At 36.2% G+C, this 12612-nt stretch overlaps 1 protein-coding gene across 1 annotated transcript in view; it reads left to right on the top strand.

Moving 5' to 3' along the window:
* The window catches only part of LOC121320911 (glypican-5-like), a 199705-nt gene that overhangs the window by 137910 nt on the left and 49183 nt on the right, over positions 1-12612 (top strand). The window lies entirely within an intron of this gene.

Below are 12612 nucleotides of genomic sequence, written 5' to 3'. Positions count from 1 at the left end.
TTTTCAATATTAATATTAATGACTTCAATGTTAAACTACTAACATTAATTCTTTCACATAAACATTCATAAATAATACATTAGAAAAACTCCCCCACTCCTACCCGATACAGTCATATAAGAAACTATGTTATTAAATCTGAGTAGAAAACAATGTAATCAAATATAAACAGATTTAAATGAAAACATACTGTCGTTTTGGCAGCCTTAACGGATTGAGTTGATGGTGTTCTCACATACAAAAGTCTGGCTATCTGCATTGTATAGTGCAACTGAGCAGATGCTGGAAATCTTTTTTTGTACTTACAGCTACATATATTAACCTACAGTACATGTACTTATGCTAGTGGAAATAAATCAAAACCCTTGGCAAACTATCTTAAACCTTTACACTCATTTTGCCCTGCTGGCCCTAGTTGTCTACTCTCTGGCCACATTTTACTGCTTTGCACAACAGGGAGGTGACGCTAACATTGGTTCTTCACTTATCCGGGATCCCTGCTCTTGTGTTATGCTGTACTGGGAGACAGGATAAGCAATTTCATGTTTTTCAGTTTAAGGAGCTGTGTGAAGGATTGAGTGTGAAGTATAAACTGTAATAATTACTTTATACAATGTTAGAAACATGCCATGTTCAGTTTAAACTGGTATTTTCTTCTTGCACACAGCTTTGAATTGGTGTTTCATTTCCTGACTGCACAGCATGCTCCTAATTGGCTAGATGTAGAAGGAGAAAGAAAGCAACATGTCGCCTATTTCTTGTTCTGATGCTTCAGGTGTTGAATCATTGTATTTTTATTTTTTTTTAATGCATTATCTGGATTCCATTTAAAAAAAAATCTCTGAATCTTCTCTACCTCAGTGTAGTATCAAAAAGGATGAGCGAATAAAGAAAACAGGTGTGTTATCCGATTAATTGATTAATAGATCGGATGATTAATCAATCAATAGAAAATGTCAAAATTAAAACCACACCTTTGTACTTATCACGACCTCCGTCATGCAAAGAACTGTTTAAACTCTTCTCTCTAAATTCTCTATTAAAACTAGAACCGCCACAGCAGTTATTTTGATGGTCTGAGGTTTTCATACTTAAATTACTCTGCGTGTCTGAAAGTTATATGGTTGTCCGTTTATGACTTTAACTAAATACATGTATTAAATACCCTGAAGGTGTTTGAAAGGCAGGATCGCGAAAATAAGGAAGTTATAATCCTTCCCACCTAGAACCTCTAAACAGTAAGCTAGCCACAGCGCTTCAGCATGAAACATTTCCATCAGAAAACTGCAAAGCAGCAGGCAAATGTAGCTCAACCTGGATTTAGAGCTGCATCGAGTGACACATGCAAGAGAAAACAATGTCAGGTGAGCTAAATGCAATAAAAATAAAACTTCTGATATCCATGCCCAGTGTGAAAGAGCAGTAAGTGGTAAATGCACAGGAAAAGTTGAGAAGCGTTACATCTGTGTGGATTGTGCTACTTAAGGTGCTACTTTGAAGTCCGTTTCCCTGAAAGTGAATTCATGTTACATAATGGGAATTGAGTTATTTTCTTTTTTTTATGTTACCTTAAAAAAAAAATGTTTTTACAGTTCTGTATGCACATATACCTATGTACACCAGTTTACACACTAGTTTATTTTGAAATGTTTACTTTTTTGAAGTAGTGCTTTATATGTGGTAAGTTAGAAAATAAACCCTTTTATGTTTATTTGTTCATTTACTGTAAAAACATTTGTATAAGTCTATTTTCTAGGTATTTTAGGGGTTCCTAAAAAGGGGGGAGCGACTTATACACTGGTGTGACCTATAGGCTTTTTCTGGAAATTGTTCTCAAAAAGGGGGGGCGACTTATACACCGGCTGTTTCGGCTGTGCAGATGTTTGATATGAGTGCTTGAATAAAACTTTTGAGTTGTATCCCATAGTTTGTCTTTCATTTTAATATTGATGTTGTTTAAAATGTAACTGTATAATGACCTCTGGCGGCAGTTCTAGGTATGAGTATAACCGTGGCAGTTCTAGGTATGAGTATAACCACGGTGGTTGTAGGTATGAGTATAACCGCAGCGGTTCTAGGTATGAGTATAACTGCGGCGGTTCTAGGTATGATTATAACACCAGCGGTTCTAGGTATGAGTATAACTGTGGCAGTTCTAGGTATGAGTATAACTGCGGTGGTTCTAGGTATGAGTATAACCGCAGCGGTTCTAGGTATGAGTATCACCATGGCAGTTCTAGGTATGAGTATAACCGTGGTGGTTCTAGGTATGAGTATAACTGAGGTGGTTCTAGGTATGATTATAACCGCAGTGGTTCTAGGTATGAGTATAACTGTGGCAGTTCTAGGTATGAGTATAACCTCTGTGGTTCTAGGTATGAGTATAACTGCGGTGGTTCTAGGTATGAGTATAACTGCAGCGGTTCTAGGTATGAGTATAACCGCGGTGGTTCTAGGTATGAGTAACTGCGGTGGTTCTAGGTATGAGTATAACCGCAGCGGTTCTAGGTATGAGTATAACCGTGGAAGTTCTAGGTATGAGTATAACCGCGGTGGTTTTAGTGTTAAAAGTATCACATTCTGGAAAATCTTATTTTTTCTAAAGTGGTAGGCTGTGACGGGGTACACCCCACCCCATGTTTATTTGTATTTTTGTATTATTATTCCTATTTAAATGTAGTTTGTAGTAGTATTATTAGTTTGGCTGTGTGGCAGTGTGGCAGGGTAAAAGCCCTGCCAGTACGTGTGTGTGTGTTGGTGTGGGGAATAATAGAATAAAGCGATTAAATGATTAATTAGGCTCCAGTTATGGGTGTCTAAAATAGGTGTTAGCGGGTGGGAATAAGGATTAGTTTTGAGTATTTATGTCGGTGTTAGTAACGGTGAATGTTGATGTGCTGTAATTGTAAAAAGAGAGAGAAATTATCGTTGGGGTTCAGTGGAGTTTTGTGAAGCCGTGTTGTGTATTGAAAGCTGCGTCCTGGCCTAAAACCATGGTAAATAAAGTGTTTGCATTGTTTTGTTTCAATGTTGGTTTTGGCCCTTTGTTTTGTCAAAGTGTTTTGTTTGATAGTTTTTGTTATTTAATAAACACGAGTGCATTGATGACTCACCTGCAGTACTGAGCCTGTGTATTTTCTGGTCTGATGTCACCCACCAAGCCTTCTTGTCACACAGGCATTTAAAAATTGCTGGCACACTTGCACAATATATTTAACCATGACAACGCAATTTCAATTGATGGAAGCTTGTTGCTTATACTTTTAATTATATCTCAGTTTTAATAGCTGGGAAAGATAAATCTCCAGTTATTACATTATAACCAATGCTCTTAATATGTTGGTAATGATGACATTTTCTATTTCAAACTGACATGTGCTGCTTACAAGTGTCACCTGACTCTGTAGCTCATAGGAGCTGTTCGAGCTGTGGAGAGGTTAATAACAGGTGTTTGGGAAAATGAACTAAGAATTGCTGTCAGCTTGATTGGAAAAAGAAGAGGAGAAATGGATCCATGGGGGTGGATAGGGGCAGCCTGTGTAAAGGTTGTTTTCAAGGTTACCTACTCTGACTCACTGGCAGGAAAGAGGCTATGCATGTCAAAGCTTTGTTTGTCCTCATATTAAACTTAGTACACCCTGCTTCTGCATATAGCATGTAGTTTCATGGCATGTACTATCAGAGATGGGTTTACAACAAACGTTCTACCAGGCATCATGTTAACCTAATTAAGGAGGGACTAGCCGTGCTTTTTATGCATTTTATCATTTATTTAAAAAATAAATAAATAAAAAACAGCTTGTGTTAGTGCAGTGGTGTATGTACTGGCAGCATTGTAATAGTTTCCAAAGTTTTTTTTTTTGTTTTGTTTTTTCAAATTCCAATCCAAATTCTTATTTAAGTTCTTGTATAATTTTTGATAATAGGTTGCAGCAATTTTTCTCTTCATTTCTATAGAGAACACAGTTTACCTATGCTAGGGAATTATATTACAAAGTTCTGTATAATAAAATTATTGTAGCAAAAGGTACAGAGGACAACGTAAGAAAACTAACATCTGAAAGTTGTTCTAGTTTCATGCAGAACAAAATAGCCCCTTGTAAAAGTGGAATCTAAATGTAAACTGCAAAAAAAGTGTTTGTATTTGTTTTAAAATGTTCAGAAAGATTAAAAAAAAACATAACAGAATAGCTAGAAAGCAATCTGTAACAGTTTTGCCGCAGAACAGAATCAAGACACAATTGGAGCAAGAAGTGGCTCCTGATTTCTTTATTGCACTGAGAACTAATAGTAACTTGTATACTTCAACTTTTCTTTTTTTTTTTTTCCTATATCTGTCTCTACGCGCTCCAGGCTCCAGTTTTAGTTTTGGTGTGAAGTAGAAAATGTTAATGGCTGATTTTTGCTTCTTAGAACCTATTGGATTAGACTTCCAACGAGTTCCAGTTTGTATGCCACAGGAAGCCTCATTTTAGTAATAATTAATGACAAAATCCATAATAATTCAATATAAAACCCATTTTTGTAATCAGCCCAGTGGTATCCATATTGGAGCCATCTGCCACAATAAGTCTGATCAGTAGCACAGCAGCTCGTATCATGCCAGATGCTGACAGTAGTTTTTCAACGGGCATGCTGAGTATTGCACACACATATATATATATATATATATATATATATATATATATATATATATATATATATATATATATATTGTAAATACTGAAATCTATTATTTTTCTCAATAACAGTCGGCGAAATTCAGTGCTTACCCGGCATATTAACATCCTGTCTCTTCTTATGAATGAGTGGACAGCTATTTCACTTTCCCATTGCCTACTCATTTGACTTCAGTTTTGATGCAGAATACTGTGAATGACCTTTGCTTGCTTATGACTGGACAGCTGCTCAAAACTTGGCAGATATTTGACTCTCCTATTGGTTAAACTGTCATTACCTGCAACTGTCCCACCCAGCTAATTTCTGACGGGGCTACCGCAGAGAAAATGCAGATATTCAATTGGTTGATCATATCGCAGAGGCCCTTCAAGAAAAAAAAATATGACGAGTATGTACAAACACAGCATAAGCGAGCCGCACTGTCAACAGACTGCTGTGACGCTTTTGTTGGAAAACGTGTTTAAAGCTTTATTTATTTTCCCACGCTATGACTCGCCAGAAATGTGTTCACGGTGCATAATTTAAGAGCGGGCACCACTTTGAAGACCACTGCTGTAGACTGTGGTTGAGGTATAGAGAGAAACGAGGAATGGAATAACACAAGGTACATTTTAAATGCCTTACTGTGAAGACACTTTCAATATAATGTAATTTCTTTAAAAATGTCACCCTGCCACTGGACCAAAACTATTGAAAGGTTGCTGTTTCTGGGTGGTTATGTGAAGCTTACCTTTGCTCCCTTGGGAAAATAACTATCTTAGTTCCTTCCATATGTGACCTTTTAAAGCTGTCAGATCAGAATGCTTTTCTTTCACATGAGTGTGAGCTAGATTTGAAAATGCACCCAATTGAGGCTTAACCCTTTCTTACTTTAGAGAGGTTTTAAAACCCATTTTTTTCAACGGAATGTAGACTACCTGCCAGTTGAGTACAATTCTGTTATAGTATAGGCTACATTTCTGCTATGGGAAGCATCTAGTAAAGATATTGCTTGTGTTGTCCTAATCAGGTGGTTTGTGTACAACCCACATAAACAGCCTCTTCTGACAACTGATTTCCTGGGTAGGCCTGTATGCTGTCTTCTATGCTAATGTTGCTTTGGAGAAGGCACATGATTTCCTAGGCAATTTTATTTTGTGGTCAGGGTGGTTTGGAATTATAAAGCCATCAGAATGAAGGAAGTGCCTCTGTGCAGAATTGTGTTCAGCTGAGATACTGATAGTCTCCTCATTCTCTTCTAACGTGAAACGATTCAGGGGTTTGACAACTCCAGCTTTGGAAATGTGGGTGTAAATTATGATAAAAATGCCAGATAATAGAAATACTGTGCATCCACAAAAACAGTATTCTTTCTTTTTCTTTTTTTTTTTTTTGCATGGATACACTAGTTAAAGGCAGATTATTTGGTGTGCAGTATATGGCATATAGAAGGTACATACTTCTAAAAGTATAAGAAAATATAAAATGCACAGCATATAGGCCTGACTTCTATACTAAGCACATAGTGTGCAGTAGTAATCAATTTTAGTCAGTAATACATGGCATATCTGTGTTTGTTAATTCAGTGTTTCATGAGATGTGGATCTGTTTGAGACACAGCTCATATGGAATATTTTTTACCTTTTAATGATGCAGCAAGTTCATACATTTCCTATTTAGTTGAATTGCAGAAATGCCCTTATTTAGTGCTGTTTGAACTGTGAAGCTGCCTGAATGGTTTATAGTCAGTTTTCCTATGAATTTGTCCAAGCATGCATTGATACAAAATAATAATATCAAGTTAACTAAATTCCTTTATATTCAATGCGCACATGAAAGATGAGTTGATGAGTTGTCGGTCAGCACTTTTTTCCCAGCAAACAGGTTTTTTTTTTGTTTTCCAATTTTTACAATTATAGTGCACGGTCCACACTTCACTGCAATAATCACAAAATGACTGCCAAACAGCTAATGCAGTGAGTAACTGATTGTAGATTACTCACGCTGGTTCTGACGGAAAGCCGAGGGTGTTGGTTGGAACCATAATTGACGCAGAGGACCTGTGATTTGGGTATCTAATGTGGAAAAAACATTGGACGGGTTGGCTGGACCATGATGTTGGTCAAAAGGGGCGGAAGTTAGGAAATCATTTAGTACAGGGGCCAGGTGAGCAGATCTGAGAGATATTACAGCAGAGCTGGCTGTCAAGAACATAAGGGAGTGTCAGCTGTGCAAAGAATGGTAAATGCGGTTGTTGTTTCTGCAGTATGTCTATAATGAGTGCCTGGGGTAAGTCGTTTCTCTGTGGGTCTGAGAAAACGGCTTCTCCTTGATTTTCAGTGTCAGCTTCTTATCCATTTCTTTATTTTGAAGTTTGTCTCAGAGCAGTGCCCTGTTCCTTCATGATGATGAGAGCATCATGTTTTTTAATCAAATAGGTATGAAAGAAACCCTGAAATACACGTGTAACATAATGTAGATATATATGAGATCTACAAAGTGCATATTAGGTAAGTGTACTTTAACATAGATAACAAATCAGATTATATGGCTGAGCTGGCTGTGAAATGGTCAAGTTGTCAAGATAATCCAGTACATGTGTTTGTTATGTGAGCTAGAGTAATATCATTGTCCCATAATGGTTGATAAGGTTACAGATGAAGGTTTTACCATCTTATTTCAGGCCCCAATGTATTATCATACACATACATAATGTTATATACATTATGTTATACACATCATACACATGGGAGGGGTCATACACAAAAAACACTCTGTCGTCTAATAATAGACGTATCCCCTCAATTCAACACCGCACGACCAGCATGACAGTAAACACAGACACAATGAAGTGTTCTTACCTTTGTATACCAGTAAGTTAGTGATCAGCAGTGTCAGCCGCACAAAGAGCACAGCGTGTGATTTTCACTAACTCTACTGCACACAATAAATTATTAACGCGGGACATTTGCTAGGGAGTCGGGACTGTCCCAACCATATAGGGACTGTATGTAGTAATGGATGGAGGAAGATGGTGTTTATGACATTCAGTGCAAGATTAACATGACTGGACATAATACACAGATCGTGGATTACATTTAAAAAAGAGGAAATGTAGAAGTAAAAGTGGTGATAATACTCATATATTATACAACCTAAATACTGATCTTCCCTAGAGATATGATGATACCGTTATGTGTGAAAGGGTAAGTCTGTCCTTTATAATACATTGATACCTCATGAGAAGCATCGAGGGCAGTGACATTTGTTGGGTAGTTTAAAGGATTTCATGCACGTCCTTCAAGAGATGTAAAACTGAGATCCTATTGTAAGTGACTATGCAGCAATTGTGATGCATAGTTCACCTCCTAGTCTCTGTAAGTTGATTTTAATGAAAGCTTCTGCTAAAAGACTATTTAATAATAATAATATCTGAATGTGTCAGATCTGTGAATACAGTATTAATGGGTCAATCTTGCTCTGAGGTTTGATATTGCAAACACAAAAGTATAGGAAATCATTTAAATTACTCAACAAATGTCACTGCACTTCTGATGCTTCTCATGAGGCATCAGTGTATTATAGGGTAGTAATAATGTGGGATCTCAACGGTCCATCCTCTTAAATACATAAGCAGCTCTCTTAATACTCTCTGACATTACGTATAGAATAGATATGCTGTCCTCCCAATGCATTCTTCAGAGGAAATCCATGTTATCGGTGTGGTTTCATTCAACAATTCCCTCAACTAGTCCTCCCAGTACATTCTTCAGAGGAAATCCATATTATTAGTGTGGTTTCATTCAACAATTCCCTCAACAAGGCCTGCTTAACCAATAAAGAAATAGGTTTTCCTGAGACTCTAAAGAATAAGAAGGGTTAAAGACCAACATTGTTTAATATCCTGAAAACTTAAGGCTCACGGGCTTACTGCTCACCAAAACCATTTTATCTACCTCAAGAGCTTTTCTTGGGTGTAAGACAAACATCTTCCATTACATTCATTGACCATAAAACTGACAATCACACTTTAATGGCTCTGACATGAAAAACTACATATCCAGCCAAATTCCTACCTGCCAAATAGTAACAATTACTGACTCTTGGGAAGCATTCTTTTTTAATAGATTTTTTTTTTGTTTTTTTCTACACGGCTGGAAACCTTAGTGGACCTTTGAATAACCTCTTATGTAGAGCAAATAGTTTAAGAAACATAAACCCTTTAGCAATATCATATGTTTGTTTTTCCCATGGAACTACATTACAGTAAAAGAACATTATGACATTTCTTTCCTCTGAGTATGGAATTTGCTAAAACTGAAAGCCAAATTATGTGTGCAATAATCTATAAACAAACAATAAAAAAAGCCTTCCAGAGACCCAAGCTAAACAAGTTCTTAAGGTCATATTTCTATCTAGAGCTGGAGCATGTGTTAAGTTTGTAATGACAATTACAGCAGCTATATGTGAGAATGGTGTGAGCAGAGTGTAAATGGCAAGATAACTAGGAGTTTGACAGATGTTGGTGTAGATGTGCCATTACATGGATTGCCAGGGCTGGTACGTTTTGCTTATTGAGATGTAGATACAAGTAAAGGCTGAGATGGGGAGAATGCAGCCACTTTTGAAAATATTGAAAATTCATCTTTTCTCAATTCTACTATGTAATCAAAAGGTAGCTATGGAGAAATGTATTGCAGCCAGTACTTTTAAATTTAATTCAATATACTGGAACAAACATAAAAAATCTGTGTTTTTTTATTTTTATTTTTTATTAGATTCTCTTTCTATTACATTTAAACTAATTTTAAGATTTTGTCTTTTGCACTTCCAGCAGATGTTAGGACATAACAGTAATGTGTTGCCTCTTCCAACATATCCTTTTAAAGAGCATGCCATGTCTTAAGTGTAGCAGAACCCCAAAAATCTTATACATTTTTAGGAATGCCTGAGACATGTTTTGTGCATTTTACATTTGGTCATAAGATATTTAACGTGAGGTAAAACACCCTCAAGTCATTCTACATTTGTTAATGAGACCAACTATTTGTTGGATGGTACTGCACATTAAATATAAGTGTTTACTAGAATGATGGTGTCAATATATATTTAACGTTATACATTTCTTAATTTTTTAAAGGATTAGTTCAAAAATTGTATGCAGTAACAGAGCAGTGCAGCAGTTTTAAACACAGTTTTCTCCTCTAGGAGGCTTTGGGACATGAGTGAAATGTGTTACAGCCTTAACTAACAGCACACCACAGAGGCTAAAAGAATGTGTAGCCTATGCTGACTGGGGCAGTGGGTTAAATGAGCATGGGCAATGACCAATGACCCCTCACAGAAGTGCTGAATGGATGCATTTAGGAAAGAAGGGGAAACCTTCATGAAATGGAAAAAACTTCCATAAATTTGCTCCCATTTTGGGACTTGTTGAAACAAGATAAAATAGTTGTTAAGGGTAATGGCCCTTTTGTTTTCTTTTTATTAAGTTTGCGATGATCCTGAGTGATTGTTATTGTATTTATTTGTTTAACTTTATGATTTATGTGATAAGGTGCATTCACCTAGTTAGGGAGCTGCTCTTCAGTTCTAGATGTCTGTCACTGACATACTGTATGCCTGTAGTATACTGTAAATGGAATCCAAAGGAGCTGTTCGCTAGATAGCATTGGCTTTTACCTCTGTAAGAAACTTTGTCTAGCCTACTGTATGTTGCTTATGCCTTGGAATCCTCTCATTTCTACTGTAGCAATGAGGTTTTGATTGCATACCAAGTTAGGTTTAAATTAATGGTGCTGTGTCAATGTAGTCGTTCATGCCTCATTCTTCATTTTTTCTTCAATGCAGTGATCCACGACCATTCTCCATTGATATGCATTGTTGTGACAAAAAACTAAAATTCATGAGACTGACTATTCCTTTTGCACTGAACCCAACATTAACGTCACACCTTCTGCCTGGTGTGATTGCACAACTGAGTGAAAGGTGAATTTACATTTGGGTCCAATGACATGTCAGTCAATCAATTGCAAATAATACTATGCAAGAATACTGATTCTGTATTGCAGTTTTGGATTGCAGTATATGGATGTATATTGATTATATTGATTATAGTAAAGTTTCAAACAATATATAAAGACAAAGAAAACAGTTTTAAATGAAACAGGAGTCAGGTAACAGTCACCTTTAAGTTTATATACTGTAGCATTAACCATCTAAACCAACTCTTTTTGAGCTTGTATGGGGCACTGCCCCTTTAACATGCTGTATACATTGAACACAATTGTGTTACTTACATCTTCTTCTAATTTTCAATTCTTAAAGTAGGAGCAAGATTCACTTCATAACCCATTATGAAAGAGCTGTGACTAACAGGACAAGCAGCATACTGTGAATGCTCCCCCATGTTTAGAAGCTATTTGACATTGTATTTTACATAAAATGTTTTGACAAAATCTCTATAGCAGGAAGAACAAACCATTGTGTTATAATCTACTGCATTGCATTCAGCTGAACCTATTAAAGGGTATCACAAAAAAAACAAACAAAAAAAACACGTTGTACTTTACATATGTATACCAGCATGGCTTCTGCTAATTTTAATTGACAGATAGATGGTCATTTTGATGGCACTGGTAGAGGTATTTGCTGTTAACAGTGTGTTCATTGTCTAAATCTTGACTTTTCTTTCAGAAGGTTATGTCATTTTGCTACTTGTATTGATATTGTGTAACATCTGGTTGTATCTACACACTGAGAATAATGGATTTGTAAAGAGTACCACAGTGCAGTAACCGTTTAATGAACATGGCAATAATTAAGAGGTGGTAAAATCAATGATGTGTAATGATTTACAGACACCCAACCAGTGCTTAAACTGAATGAGGGTGTATAGTTCACCTTGTGGTCAAAGACCCCAATTAGAATTTCTCAATTGCGTTTTATAAGAACATCACGTAAATGTGGATCCGTTCTTTCACAACTGAATGACTAATTATGTTGCAACATTTCTCTTACAAAAATAATTAATCTCTCCCAGAATTTAATGATGCTGCCTTAATAAGTCAAGAATATATTTCTGCTTTTTAATGAATTAGGGTCATTATCACTGAACTGTTCTAATTAAACATTACTTTAAATATCATCTGTTAATGCTGTCTATTAATTTTCCCATTTCTTCATAAAGGTAGCAGTTAACCCTTTGACTCCCAATTCTCACGGTAGTGAAAAAGTGTACACTTGGCCAGCAGTCCTTTACTGGAGGGACTTTTTGTTCTGGTGGATATTGCTAATGAGATAGGGAACATGAGACTTTCAGACTTTAGTGCAGTTAACATTCTAAATTCAGAAAACACAAAGCAATTAATCACTTGTTTGAATGAAAAATGAACCAATACAAAGCCTTTATATGGCCTGATTTGAAGTCATTCAACAAGGGTGTATGTGTCTCAAAGATTAAAAAAAAAAAAAATAGAAATCATAGTATATTGGGAAGGTTTAGTTTCCTACGATTTTCTTTGCTTCAGTTTCTTAAGCTGCTACAAATTCAAACAGAAATGCTGTGAACTATAATATAGCAGGCATTCTATCCGAGTTACCACATGGCAGCCATTTGAAGAAATGTTGAAAAAAAAAGAAGGGCTGTATGTGCATCTGTGATTAAAAAGAGTTTGTTTTGCTAACTACATTAGTTTAACACTGACCTTGCTGTAGAATCCCACCTAGTTAACAACAAAGCACAGCTCAAACATCTGTTCCTAATCTGAGTTTAAGACAGGTGCTCACTCCAGCCATTACTGGGCTTAATGGAAGGAATGTGATTTTATGTTGCAGTCGTGTTTATTTGCTGGAAACTATAATTATACACGTTCCTACTGTCCCTTTATTTATTTATTTATTTATTTATTTTACTTGTATTGGTTGTTGTTTTTATACCATTTCCTTTTGTGT

Source organism: Polyodon spathula, chromosome 9 (assembly GCF_017654505.1).
Source record: "Polyodon spathula isolate WHYD16114869_AA chromosome 9, ASM1765450v1, whole genome shotgun sequence".
NCBI lineage: Eukaryota > Metazoa > Chordata > Actinopteri > Acipenseriformes > Polyodontidae > Polyodon > Polyodon spathula.
Note: the sequence above shows the minus strand (reverse complement) of the source record. Positions and strands in the feature narration are given on the sequence as shown.